At 53.4% G+C, this 13,647-nt stretch overlaps 1 protein-coding gene across 1 annotated transcript in view; it reads left to right on the forward strand.

The window, feature by feature from the left end:
* Positions 1-4,322: 4,322 nt before the first annotated feature.
* Positions 4,323-13,647, forward strand: part of Lrrn2 (leucine rich repeat neuronal 2) — a 63,584-nt gene continuing 54,259 nt past the window's right edge. Inside the window, exon 1 of the mRNA XM_046463065.2 lies at positions 4,323-4,652. The gene's annotated coding sequence lies outside the window, so the exon portion shown is untranslated. The remainder of the gene's footprint in view (positions 4,653-13,647) is intronic.

The raw sequence follows: 13,647 nt of genomic DNA on the forward strand, positions 1-13,647 counted from the left end.
TGTCTTAGATATTCAAATTCAGTTTAAGAAATACAAAGTACAGGTGTATCATTTACAGTTGATTAAATATGCTATTTATGGTTTATGCTGATGCCCTAAAAGCTGGGCAGCAGGACCTTGGTGAGGAATGTAATTTCCATGATCACATTGTTTCTGGGCAAAACCAGATTCAATCCTACATCATTTTTACCTGCAGTGTCTTTTCCAAGAATATGACCCAAGATAAATTTGAGGACTCCCTGCAGTTCCACACAGCTCTCCCTCTGCAGTATTTGTTTATCCTTCTGCCTTTCTGGTTCTGTGTGGTCCCAGGGTGTCTGTGAATCCTGGGAGCTCCTGAGGGCAGGGTCAGGGGAAGAGTCCCTAGTGGTGATATTTATTTAGAACTAGAAAGAAGATTATGACAATTTACACACCTCCTTGGAAATTCTCCTGACGTCTCTTTATCAGTTTATCAGAAACACTTATGCTAACAAGCTGTGTTTCCCTCCCCACATAGAACACTCTAAACCTCCCGGCCACCCGACAAGTGAGAAACCCCAAAGCTTAAGCTTCATTAGTTTCACTGTGTATCTGCCTCAGTCAGAGACTCTGTTCTTGGGTCATTTGTTTCTCAAGAGCTCAGAAGACAAGTCTCTGCACAGAGGGAGCCCAGGCAGGGAGAGGTCAGAGAGCAATGGGCACCCCCAGGCACGCACATTTCAAAGCAAGGTCCATCCAATCACTGAGGCAGAATCACCTGGACAGCGGATCCAAAATGCACACTCTAAGAGCTACAGAACCTGACTCTGGGGTTGGAACTCGGAGCCTGCGTTTGCACTTTCTCTAGGTGACTCTAATGTTCTCTAGAGCCACACTCTCCCTTGGTGGGACAACAGTCCTCAATGACTCCCAAGGACCCATCAAGTATCTCCTTTTTTTAATATTTATTTTTTAGTTATAGGTGGACACAATATTTTATTTTTCTGTGGTGCTGAGGATCGAACCCAGGGCCTCATGCATGCTAGGCGAGCGCTCTACCAAGGAGTCCCAGCCCCAGCCCCACCATGTATCTCTTGAGGCAGGGGCTGAGCAGAGGCTGCATCTAGCAGTGAAAGATCTGCTAAGAGGAAGTGCCAGCCACATCCCTAGCCTCCCTCCTCTGTCCTGGCTCATCTGCCAGGCTCCAGGAAGAGCCCTCCTCTTCTTACAGCCCCCACCACCCAAAACAGCAATCCCATTGGTTCATCGTCCTGACCCCTACCCTCAAGAGTCAAGGGCAGTTGAGCACAGGACTATTTCTAGGGGCATGTAATTCGGCATCCCTCTCCTGAGACGCTCTGATGTCACAGAGTCCCAGGTTTCCTGGCAGGACATTATGCTTGGCTAAGCCCAGAGATTAAACTTGGAGGGCAAAAGGTCAATAACAAGGCCATTAAATTTTCTGAGTAATTACCTGCCAGCTTCCAAAGCACTCTGGATTGAGTCCCCAGCTTTTCCTGGGGAGGGATCTGGCTCAGAATGGGAGCCGCGGGAGCTGGGTTGGGAGACGACTACCATTTACTGAGATGCTCTGTGTGCCAGGCTCCGTGTTCACTACCAGACATATGCAGCCTCTGTCACACCTCACAACAATGCTATGAATAGGAATTAGTACCCTCAGTGCTACCCTCATCCCGAAGAAGTGCAACATGGGAATTGGCTTTGTGTTTGGACTCTGCCATCCAATGGCCTTGATTTCAGACCTCAGCTCTATTATGTATTAGTGATGTTGACCTTGCTTTTCTCCTATTTCCAGTGTCCTAGGGTGGATAGAGTTTTCAGTGAGATGAGGCATAAATAAGATCATCACCCTTGCATGAAGAAGATGCTCAGTCACTATTGACAGCTATTGCTTGAATGAATATTTTCTACACAGGAATCAGAGCTCAGAGAAGTTCCATACCTCTCCCGAAGCAACACAGAGTAAATGGACAAGCAGAGTTTCAAATCCAGATCTCTCTGACTCAAAAACCTTTGCACTTAGATCAGTCCCATTGGGTTGCAGGAAACCTGGAGTCCACTCAAGGGCAGGCTTCCCCCATTCTCTCTCCACAGCTGATACAATTTCTTCGTGCCTCACCCTGTGTGTTACAGGGTCTGTCACTCAGGGATCAGCCACTTTAAATGTTATTTGCTTTCACCCCATTCGTCTTCTCAACAATCAGTCATTGAGCATCTACTATAAGGTCCTAGTCTCATCTCCGTGCTGTATGGTATAGTCTCGGCCTTCAGAAGCTTACCTTCTGGTTGGGAGACACAGGTGGTATACACAGGTATTGGGAGATGGGGCACAGGTATTTGGGTGTGAATGACAGCCCAGTCATTGAGCTGTGAAGGGGTGACAAACTTTCTTCCTCTCCACAACCCATCTGGATACATTGACATTGACCTTCAAGTGAAAGATGGCTCCCTTGACAGGGAACCCACAGGCTCACACTCAAAAGCATGAAGTCAAGTTTCGGACCCTCTCACTCAATTAGTTCCGCCAAGCCTTCCTTGCTGTGACCTGTGGCATTGGCTCTCTACCCACACTGTTCCCCTCTTCCTCCTATGTCCCCACAACCTTCCTGGTCTCTGGTTTGCCTGCCCCTTTCATCCCTTTCACCAGTGGTGCACTGGGCTGCAGGCCACAGTTACACTGCTGGGACCTCGGCCCCTCTTCAGGGAATCCCACTCTGCATATCCAAGGTAGCATCATAAGAGTACTGCAAGGTGAGGGCTCAAGTTCTGCCTGAAGAATGGGCTACTTCCTTAAACCCTCTGAACCTCCATTCTCTGGTCTGTTAAATTGGGTCGTAAGTCAACTCAGGGTAAGATGAGAGATCTGTGAAAAGAGACCTCATCATACCTCCCTAAACGTCCTCCCTTGCTCCCTACCTTCCAGACAACCCATTCTACTCTGCGTGTCCACTTTCCTGCCTTGCTGGTCCCCATTTTCTCTACCAGCTCAAATCCTATTCCTCTAGCTGGGCTCAGTTGGAAGCTCAGCTGCTCTATAAAGTCCTCTGTGAATAACCGGAGCCCATATGCCATTTTCTTCCTGTATTTCTATGGCACTTCCATTGCCTTGAAATGTTAAATTTTGTTCTTGGTAGTTGCAACTTGTCCCTCTCAGCTCCTTGAGGCCATTACTCCAGGCAGCAGGGGTGGAGGGTGGGAACTTGGGGGTGGTTCAGTGGGAACTTAATATGTGCTTATTATGAAGTTGCAAACCTCTGTGCATGAGGAAGGCAAAGACCTTGGGCCTACTTCACAAAGTCTCCAAGCATGGCAAGGACTGCCATGGTGCCCTTGGAAAAGACAGGGCCAGAAGGCTGGGTCCGGGTCTAGACAGGGGGACAAAGCTCAAGCACTGGGTAAAAGAAGGCAGCCCTGGGATGCCACTCCCTGCAGGCTCCTCACACTTTGGTTTCCACCTCCCCCATTGCTGGATCTGCAGGCCCTGCCTGGTCAAGCCCATCAATAATGTGCAGACTGTCAGGAAGCTGACCTCCTGGGTGTCCATTCTGAGTGGCACAGGCTGAATTCCCCTCAAAGACCTGAGCCAGAAGTCTTTGTCCCTGCAGGAAAACCATACTCTAAAGCCCCACTAGTGGCAGTGACCCAAATTTTCCAAGCCACCAGGCAGCAGCCCAGCACCTACTTTCTGCACAGATGGGCTTCATGATGCTCAGCTTGCAGGGTGCAAAACCCCACAACCAAGCCCCTAGCCGGCCTGCCAGTCCCTGCTTCAGACTTACTGAGACTGACCTCCTTTATTGAGCACCAGGATGTGATCTTCCAGAATGACAAAGCTGCCCAGCTCAGGAAGCAATAGAGGAAAGGCAGGAGAACTCCCGCTATCCCATTCCATGCTTTTTAGGGTGAGGGGTGCCTATGCCCACAGGTGCATTCTAATCCACCCACATTCCGTAGTCTACAGTTAACTTTGGGACAGCTGCACCACCAGTCCTCTAAAACCTGCTGAATATCCCATCTGTCCTCCTGGCTTTTGCAAGAGGGTCAGAGGAAGAATCAGAGAAGCCATTCGCTTCTCCCTTCAGACTCGGGGGCAATGCCCCTTCTCCCTCTCGCAGCCAAGCCTTGGGTCTAAATGCACAAGGACATCTCCGGCTTCAGCTTCAGTACCGGCCCCACCCAGCTCCTTCCTCTGGGGTGCGTGCGTGTTAGGCAGAAGGGGCCTCCGGCCACTCAGGAGTTAAAATGGCAGCGGGACTGGAGGGGGTTGGCGTGGCATGCAGACTGGGAGGAGGCGACCGGAGTGGGCTGGGGAGGTTGGGAGAGCGGCGGAGAAGCAAGTGAGGAGGGCGAGCGAGAAGCGGGAGGAGGGGCGCCGGAGGGCCTGCTCCGTGCACTTGCAGACGCGCGGCGCGCACCGGGAGCGCCCGGCCCTCGACCGCCAGCCTTGGGCAGCGGGTGGAGACAGGTTGTGATTCTGCCATCATCCGCGTCGGCTTGGCCCCACAACCACTCCCAAGATAAGTCCACGTTGGGGAAGGCGCCCCCCCAGCCTCCCCCGCCTGTGCGGCGGCGCGCGCGGCGGGAGGGCGCGGAGCAGCGTCCCCCAGCCCGGGCCGGAGGCGATCGGAGCGCCGCGCCACGGGTGGCGGACGGCGGACAGCGCCTGCGGGGTGAGTGTGCGGCTCCGGGGCTCACCCGGGGAGCGCCGCCGAGGCCGCGGTGTACTGGACCCAGAGGCCGCCGGCGTGGCTGCGGGGGATGCGGCGGGAGCAGCAGTCTCGGGACTCCCAGCCTGCGGCCCCGCCTAACCCGAGTCGGGGGCCGGGGGCAGAGGCGGGCCGCTGCCTTCAGCCGAGATGCCTGCAGAGGAGCTGGTGACCTGGAGAAGGCGGCCCGCCGGGAGAGGGAAGGAGAGCTGGAGAATGCAAAGGGTGGCCGGCTGCACCGGCTGGACCGGGCGGCGGGGGAGGGGTCTGGGCCTGAATCAGCCCGGAGAGGCCCGAACCTCCCCGAAACTGTTGCTCGGTAGAGCGGGGCCCAGGAGGTGTCGAGGAGCCCAGGGGTGCCAGAAAGGTTAGGGAGGGCGTGACGGGCGGACCAGGAGGGTGGAAGCGCTCCAGAACCTCAGGGACTTTCCCTTCCTTGGAGCTCGTGTGTTCTTGCGGAGGGACAAGCTGGCCTTGCGTCTGTCCGAAGTATCTGGCACCAGGAGCCTGCCTCCTCCCAGGCCGGCCGGCTGGGGTCTGATCGCTGCCTGGGATGGGACATTTGGGATGGGGGATGGGCCGGCTCTGGGCTCAGCGTGAGGGCGCTGAGAGTGGGAAGCGGCGGAAACGCTGGGGTAACTCTGAGCCCACCGCAGCACCCAGGAGACAGGATGGGTTGGCCAGCCACAGGTGGGCCGTCTGTCCTGCTGGCATGGCGAAGGGCGGCGCAGGCGCTGGCTGGCCAGCCAGCGAGAAGCAAGGAGTGGCTGGGTGAGGGGGAACTGAGGCTCCGTTCGAGGCTGCACTGAGACGCTGAGAAGTGGGCGAGAGCTACACCCTAGGGGTGGGCCCTAGGGGTGTTGCTGTGTTCCCCTCTGTCCCTGTCCTTCCTCCCCCACCAAAGGAACAGGAAGGAAAATGTCAGCTGGGCTTTGTGCTCTGTTCCTCAGGCTGCCGCAGCTCCCATCTGTTGGAGCCAACGCAGCTTCTAATTGGGCGCCTGGCAGGGTTGGAGGGGGTGGGCTGAGCACAGCGCGGGTTGCCAGAGCTGGGCAGGCAGTCCCTCTGCGTGAAGACCCCAGGAGGTGGGGGAGTGGAGGGAACAGCCTCTCCAGGTCTGGGCAGTAGAGGTGGCTCCCTGCCAGCTTGGTCACTATCATTGAGAGGATGGGGGAGGGAAGATCTAGGTCTCTTCATTCACCCAGGACAATGACAGGCTCCATGCTCCACTGCCTGGCCAGCCAGGGAAGGGTTTTGGCCCAGTGTTCTCCCCATGATTGACGTGGCCAGGGTCTCCTCCCATTGCCCACTGCTCCTTAAAGTTCTCTTTGAAAAGGAGAGAAGGGGTGGACAGAGCTGGGTACAGGGCATGGACGCCCCCTTGCCTGTGGGTCCTGTTGCTACCTCAAAGTCACATGTGGATGGCTTGACCCACTTTCCTGGCCAGGTGCCGCTGTGGGCAAACAGAAGGCGAAGAGCTCAGGGGTTAGAGCCTCCTGAGCCGTCTTCCTCCCCAGAGTGGACTCAGACTGTCTCCTCCTCATCTAGGGCCTCCACTGGGCCTGGGATGGGACTTCACCATTCGAAAAGGATGGAATGAAAGGCTTCAGTGCTTCAGATATTGAGGTCTGCCCAGGGTCTAGCACCTAGAAGCATCCCCAAATCCATACCTTCCCCCATACAGAGAGGGAGAGGGAGAACTCAGAGATCTGAGGTGCATTCCAGCCAAGCCGGGACAGCAGCTTCCCTCTCTCACTCTCTCTCTCATCCGAGCCTCCCTTCTCCTCCTCTCTCTTTCCTGTGTTCTTCACTCTTCTCCTTATGCTTCTCCTCCAGACATCTCTCTCCCTCCCTTCCAGGTCTCCACCTTTGCCCCTCTCTTTCTGTACACTGCAGCTTAAACCATAAGTCAGCCCCGTGTGGCTCCTGCACATCCTGACCGCAGGATCGCTCGCACTCTGGGCTCTGCTGCATCCTCTGTATGGAGCAGCCCAGGCTGGCAGGCCTGGCAGCTGCATATCCCTGGCCCCAGCTGATTAGTTCTGTGCCCACCAGGTTCTTTCAAAGATCTGGTGTGTGTGTGGGGGGGGAGGTGGGGAGTATAAACAACCCTAGTGAATCATCATCATCACACTAAATGACCCCTAACATGTGAGTCCCAACTCCTTACCGTATACCAGGTATACCAGGCACTGCTCAAGTCAACATTTCTGATATGAAAGGATGGATTAGTTCATCTCTCATGTGTATATGGGGATCTAGGGCTGAATAGAAGGCTGTTTCATACAGAGGAAGGAAACAATGATTATTGTATATTGAGCACCTACTATGCACCATTCTGTTAAGAGCTTTACAATATATATATATATATATGTATTTTCCATTCAGTCCCTATAATCGCCTCCTAAAGCCTGCACTGTCATCCTCAGTTTTCTAGCTGAGGGAAATAAGAGGACAGACGACTTGCGCTGGGTCATATAAGACTCCATTTCAAAATCGCTGATCCTCTGCAGTCCATTTGGCCCCTACCGTGTCCATGAGTTGTACAGTTTTACCAAAGCTCACATTTCACCCTAACTTTTCAGGAGTGTGCCTTGTCTCCCCACTTAAAATACTAGACTCGACCCGCATTTGCTGAATGGTCATGTGAATAAGCCTTTTCAAGTGGTCAGGGAAGGCATTGGAAGAGTTGGGACCCTGGAGAGGAGGCAGGGAGGACAGGGAATCTCTCTGAGTTTCTGCAGATGTGCGACAAGCTGTGGCCAGCAGCCATCCTCCCCACCCCCACCTGCATCTAGGGTATAGTGGCTGGAAAATTGTTTTCGTTCAGGGCTGGAGTTTAGGAGCTTGGTCCGTGACCGTTCTAAAGAGTCAGTGTCACTTATGTCCTCAGCCTCCTCCCGCAAGCCTGGACTCTATGAAAACTCCTAGGCAAAGGACGGGGACAGAAAACTTTCAAACCTGCAAGGACCACAGGGAAGGACATGGTCAATGGTCAGGGGCTGGAATGGGGCAGGAAATGGGGAGAGTGATCAAGACACAGAGGGGAGGAAGACAAAAGATTGAAGGTAACTGAGAAACAGAAACCAGAAGACAGACATGCAAAAAGACACACTGTCCAGAACACCGCAGCACTGTGTGGCTGGCTCACTAAGACAGGGAGGAAGCCTTTATCTGACACTTCCCCAGGGGGCCTTGGTGTCTCTGAACTGTAGCTCAGGGCCTGAAATTGCACCGAGTTAGCCTTATTCGGCCGAGTTAGCCTTATTCGGCCGTTCTTATTCAATCTGTCCATCTTCCTCCCTAAGTGCCTACTGTGTGTTGAGCCTATTGCTAGGAACAAAGAGACAAACAAGATGTTGCCTTTACCCTTAAGGAGTTCATAGACAGGGTATAGATTTTGGAGCCACACTGCTGGAGTTCATGCTTACAGTTGGGAGCCCTCAGGCAAGTCATCTAACTTCCCTGTGCCTCAGTTTCCTCATCTCTAAATGAGATAATAGAAGTTCATAATGCTTCATAGAGTCCTTATGAGGATTAAATGAGGGAATACATGTAGCAAGCTCGGAACAGCCTCTAGCATTTAGCAACTGCTGTATAAGTATTATTATTGCTGTTGTTATCGTTAGGTGGGGGAGCTGTAGTACAGGGGAGAGCAGAGGTGGCTACCTCTGTTTGCAGAGAGAGAAGACTTGCTGCAGGACGTGATATTTGGGCCAAGGCTTAAAAAGGAACCAGCTAGGCAGAGGGGTAGGCCTGGGATGCAGGCACGGAGGGTATCTAGGCCACGGGAAATGTGGAGGGAAGGGCACCGTGGTGTGTATGTGTTGTCTTTATGGACATCACTAACACTGATGACCAGTCCTCTCAGCCTCTTTGTCCCCAGTTCTGAGAGCTGGGCTTCCAGTGCTGCTTGCAAGCCACCCAGAACAGCCCCACGCCCTGGGTCTAAAGCAGCCTCTGGGCAGGGGCCCCGGTGCAGACCTGCTGGGACTAGTGGCATGACCTTAGCCTCCTACATATTCTAAGCCATCCCTGCACAGATGGCCCCACATCCAGAGCTGCCCCAGCCTTGTCCTCTGGTTTCTAGCACTTTCTGGGGACCCAGGAGATGCCCTGGCCTGAGGGAGCTGCCTTTTAGGTTGAGTTTAGCCGGGTTGGGTTGGGGATCCAGTTTGTCCCTGTATGTGCCCTCCACCCACACCTGCCCTGCTGCTCAGCATTTGATGGACTTGAAGTGAGTTTCAGGATGAAGAACAGAAAGAAGCTTCCTGGGGCAAGAACGGCTTCTCAGCTGCCACCTCTCACCTCGTAATGACACAGATTATAGCACCTGGCATTCACGGAGCACTTACGCTGTGCCAGGCACCATGCTGAGAGCTTTAACCTGCATCACCCCACTATACCCCCAAATACCCCAACTAGGTAGGTAGATGATCCTGTTATAGCAAAGACACCAAGACTCAGACTTGTTCAAGGACAGGTAACTAGAAAAGAAACCAAGGGAGGGATTCAGCCCTTTGCTTACACCCCACCCCTGGAATCCAGTGCTCCTTGGGCCTCGAGGTGATCTGGAGTCATCTAGCCAATTCCTCTAGCTCTCTACAGGAACAAGTGCCCTTTGCCAAGGGTGTCCAAGCCAGTGTCTGCTTTGCCTCTTTTAGGGATCTTCCAAGAAGTTCTCCCTGACCCCCTTCCTCCTCCTGTTCCTCTAAGATCTGCTATTGAAGATCCAGCATTGTTTCTGTCTCAGCCAAGTGCCTCAGGGGCCTCAGAGAAGCAGGACGGAAGAGCTGGTCCCTATGGACATACAATGGGACCTGGCAGGGTGACTTGCTGGGAAACGGGAGAATAGGACAGAGATCCCAGATGAGATGGAGGGAGACAGAGAAGCCCTGGGATGTGAGCTGTCTGTGGGGTGCCTCTAACAAGGAGGGTTCGCCTGTCTTGGGAAGAGCAAGTGCAATTGTTTTATTTACAACATCTCCCAAGGCAGCTCCTTTGGGGCTAAAGCATATGGAAGATGGGGACAGCGATTGTTAATGCAGCCAGCTTGGGTCCCCCTGGAAAAGTGGGTCTGTCTGGAATGCTTCCAGGGAAAAGAAAAAGGAGGAAGAGAGAAGAAAAGCAGGAATGGCGATGTTCCTCCTAAAAGCGTTCTCACACTCAGTGCTCAGAGCTGAGCGCTGAAGGCATCTGTCTTTGGCCTGGGAGCGCAGAGGTGGGGATGCCCAGAGGGTGAGATGACCACTGAGGGCAGCGGAAAATTAAAAGCTGCATAGAAGGAAGGGGACAAGGAGGTCTTGACACTTTACCTGCCTGGCTGTCACTGCTCTTCTCTGGCTCCTACTTCTGAACAAACCTCCCAGTGAGAGGAGGGCCCTGAGCTTCAGAAGGTATTTCCCAGAGTGGCCCAGGGACGGAAGGGTGGACCCCACAACCTAAGGGACCTGAAGAATTGTGCTGCCTGGCTCTGAGCACAGCCATGGCCCCATGCCTCTGCCAGCAGACACAGGGTGGGACTGGAGTCTTTTTATTAGGGAGTATTTATTAAGCCTCTGAACCTGGCCCTGGGGCATAGGCGGTAGGGAACAACCAGAGATCTCTGCCCTTAAGGAACTTTTACTTTATTTTCTGGGGATACAGTAAAGTAAACTTACAAAGCAAATAGCATATTAGAGTGCCAAGGGACCCAAAGAAAAATACAGACAGGAAGGAAAAACCAAGAGCACATGTTCGGAGATGCGAGGTTGTAGATTTGCACAGGTGGCCGCAGGGGCTTGCTGAGAAGGTGACATTTGAGTAAAGATGAGGGGCAGCAAAGTCACCCAGGCAGAGGGAGCTGCAGGTGCAGAGGCTGAGAGGCAGGCTGGCTGGGTGAAGGGCCTGGGGGAGGCCAGGCTAAGGGAGGCTGTGGGAGAGCAGAGAGACACTTTTGTCTCTCTGGGGCCAGAAAATAACAAGGAGGCCAGAGAGTGGAGGGCTCTGCAGCTGGGTGAGGAGTCTGTTTTCTCCTCTGTGAAAGAGGCTTTGCAGAGTTGGGAGCATGGGATGACACACTCTGATTTTGAAAGCCCCAAGGTTTGGGTCATTCACTCCAGCGTTGTGCGCAGCAGCAAGCGCTCATTCTGACCCGCTGGACTCTCTGGTCGCTGAAGCTATTTCAGTCAATCTGTGCGTACCCAAGTGTTTGTTAAGCCTTGAACCTGGGGAGCAGGCTGTGGGGCTGGGGAGGACATAAAGAAGCAGAAGACCCAGTCTCTGCGGGTCGGGAAAGCTACAGATGGGTTGGGAAGGCACAACTCATACTCGCAAGAAATAATGAGGGAATAATACCAGACAGTATTTAAAACCGAGTGCTAAACTGTGTGATTTAGACTATAAATGTTATCAGAACTGCGAGCGCTGTGTGGGAGGATATAGGGAACGCTTCCTCCGGGAGGTGCGGCGGATTTGGGCCTGGAAAACGGAGTGAGGTTCTATCCTGCAGGCGGGGAAGGATTCTTGCAGGAACTCAGGGCTCGTGGGGGTGGGAGGGAAAGAGGGCAGCCATCTGGGTGTGGGGGGTGAAAGGCCCAAACACATCAGCTCCCCCGGTGGGGACTGTGGTCTCTGAAGCAGTCCCTTCTCCACCATCTGGGTTTCTGATGTCCTCTCTAATCCCTCAAAGCCCCAGGAAAGTAGCTGTCTATGGCCCGAAACCCCCCACCCATCCACCCCCGTGTGCTTGCCCCCTCCTTCCCAGGGCTGACCAGTCTCTGGTCTCTCTTTCTCTGAACGGGTCCTGAGCCAGCTCTCCCGTTGTGTGCATAGACTGGCACCCAGGATCTCCCACTTTGCAGCCACGCCCTTGGCCCACCAATGTCCTCCTGGCTCTCTGAAATCCCCTGGGCTCTGGTTTCCCACGAGGTCTGCAGCCAGCTTCTCTTCTCCCTTCCTCTCGCAGCCCAGGCTCCTGTCTGGTAGGTCATTCCCATCCATTTCTGTGTGTTTCATATAAGTGAACTGGAAATCAAATCACGTCAAAGGGAGCCAGCCACCTTCCTCCCAGGGAGGGGTATGTCCTGTTCCTGGAGCATCGGTGAGCTCACCACTGATGTGTGGAGAGAGATGGCCTGAGTGGAGTGAGGGGGATCCATAGGGGTGCCTGCACCCTCTGAGACCCACGTGGAGATGCACCCCTCCCCAGACCCCAGCCAAAGAGCAAGAGCCAAGGGTCAAGTGAGCAGAACCATTGCCACTCATCAGTGGCCCTCTCCACCATGGCGGCCCTCAGGAGCCTGAGAAAGGAGGGCTTGTGGCTCTGTTCTAGTGGTACTCCTGGGCTCTGCAGGGCAGAGTCCAAGGCTCCTGTCCTTTCATGATCCAGAGCACATGGAGTCAGCTGGAGCTGGGTTACTCTGGAACCACGTGCCCTTGGGCATTTTCTAAGCCTCTGTGAACCTCAGTTTCCTCATCTATAAATCCGGGTTATTAACACCAACTTCACAGGGTTATTAGTAATATTAGCTAACATTTGTGTTTATGAGATGTGGAAGGCTTTACTGCATTTATCTCGTTGAATCCACATAAGACTGTGAAGTAGACACTCTTTTCCCCTCATTTTGCAGTTGAGGACACTAAAACTGGAAGCCTGACGTAATTTGCCCTGGGGCCACATGCAGGCGGCATGTGGCAGAGCCAGAATTCAATCCTGAATTTTTCTGACTCCAGAGCCCTGGTTTTCAACCACCACCTTAAACGAGCTAATCTGTGTAAAGTGCCTGCTACAAAGTAGAAGCTCAATAAATGTTAGTTCCTCTTCTCCTCAATTTCCCCAGGGCCGCTCCTCCAGAGAATCGCTCTCCCCTGCCGCAACACATTTCTTTTCCGGGATCCCCTGGGAAGTACGGTAGAAGTAGGAATGGGAATGAGCTGCCAGTTTATACTGAGGGGAAAAAAAAAAGAGGGCTGAGAGAGGGCAAGCCATTTGCATAAAATCATAAAACACCAGGGCCGTGATTAATACCCAGGGCGCCTTTCTTCTGAGAGTGTGGTTATGCAGTCCCATGGGTCCTTGACAGGAAGCATCTTGCAGAGGTGAGAACGGAGGTTCTGCTGGATGGATGGTGTGCAGGGAGACACTACCACCCCGGGGTGAGGAGGAGGCATTTCCACATCCAAGTGCTGGAGCTGATCACGGTGGGCCCGGAAAGGAGCTAGTGGGAAGACTCTTAAGACCTGTGCATTCTGAAATTGGGTGCTATTTCTGGAATGTTATAAACAATCTGAGGAATCTTCTGGATGGATCTGGGAAAGAGTGTTGAAGGTCGAAGTACGAGGAAGAAAGGATGGTATGTTCGAGACTGCTAAGTTGAGGTGCCTTCTGCACCAGGTAGAGTGTGCAAGGACACATACCGGGTTTCGTTCTCGACTAAAACGCTCAGGGGTCACTCCAGGGGAACTGGGCTAATTGGGCTGCACGAAATGACCACACAAGAGACACAAATACCTTTTTTGGGGGGGTCACTGTGACGGCTCCTCTGACCTTAAGGGTCCGCAGAAAGAGAGAAAGAGAGCATGCGCTGACCCCTTTTATTGAGGAGAAGCTATTCAAATGAGGCAAGGGGTCAGGTTTCATGATGTCCACTGTCAGCAGGTTGACTGACATCTAGGTAGACCACACTCAAGGGCACAGTAAGAGAAGCGGACACACACAAGGCACTTCCATGGAACATTCTATCCCAAACAGGATATATTACAAAGGAACAGGTGAGCGTAACTCCACCCATGGGGCTGTAGCAAGACACACCCATGCACAAGACACCTTCCGTTGAACCCAAGAAGGGTGGGGAAAGCTCTGCCACATTTCTGCGACTGAGTGCCTCAGCACCCAGCTGGGGAGTGTGACTCAGTCACGTGCAAGGTTGGTCTCCCCCAGACACACACACACCACTTCATCTGAACTTACCTGGAAATC

This window comes from Marmota monax, unplaced genomic scaffold (assembly GCF_021218885.2).
Source record: "Marmota monax isolate L192 unplaced genomic scaffold, Marmota_monax_Labrador192_F-V1.1 WCK01_AAM20220418_F8-fsc00099, whole genome shotgun sequence".
In the NCBI taxonomy this organism is placed as follows: domain Eukaryota; kingdom Metazoa; phylum Chordata; class Mammalia; order Rodentia; family Sciuridae; genus Marmota; species Marmota monax.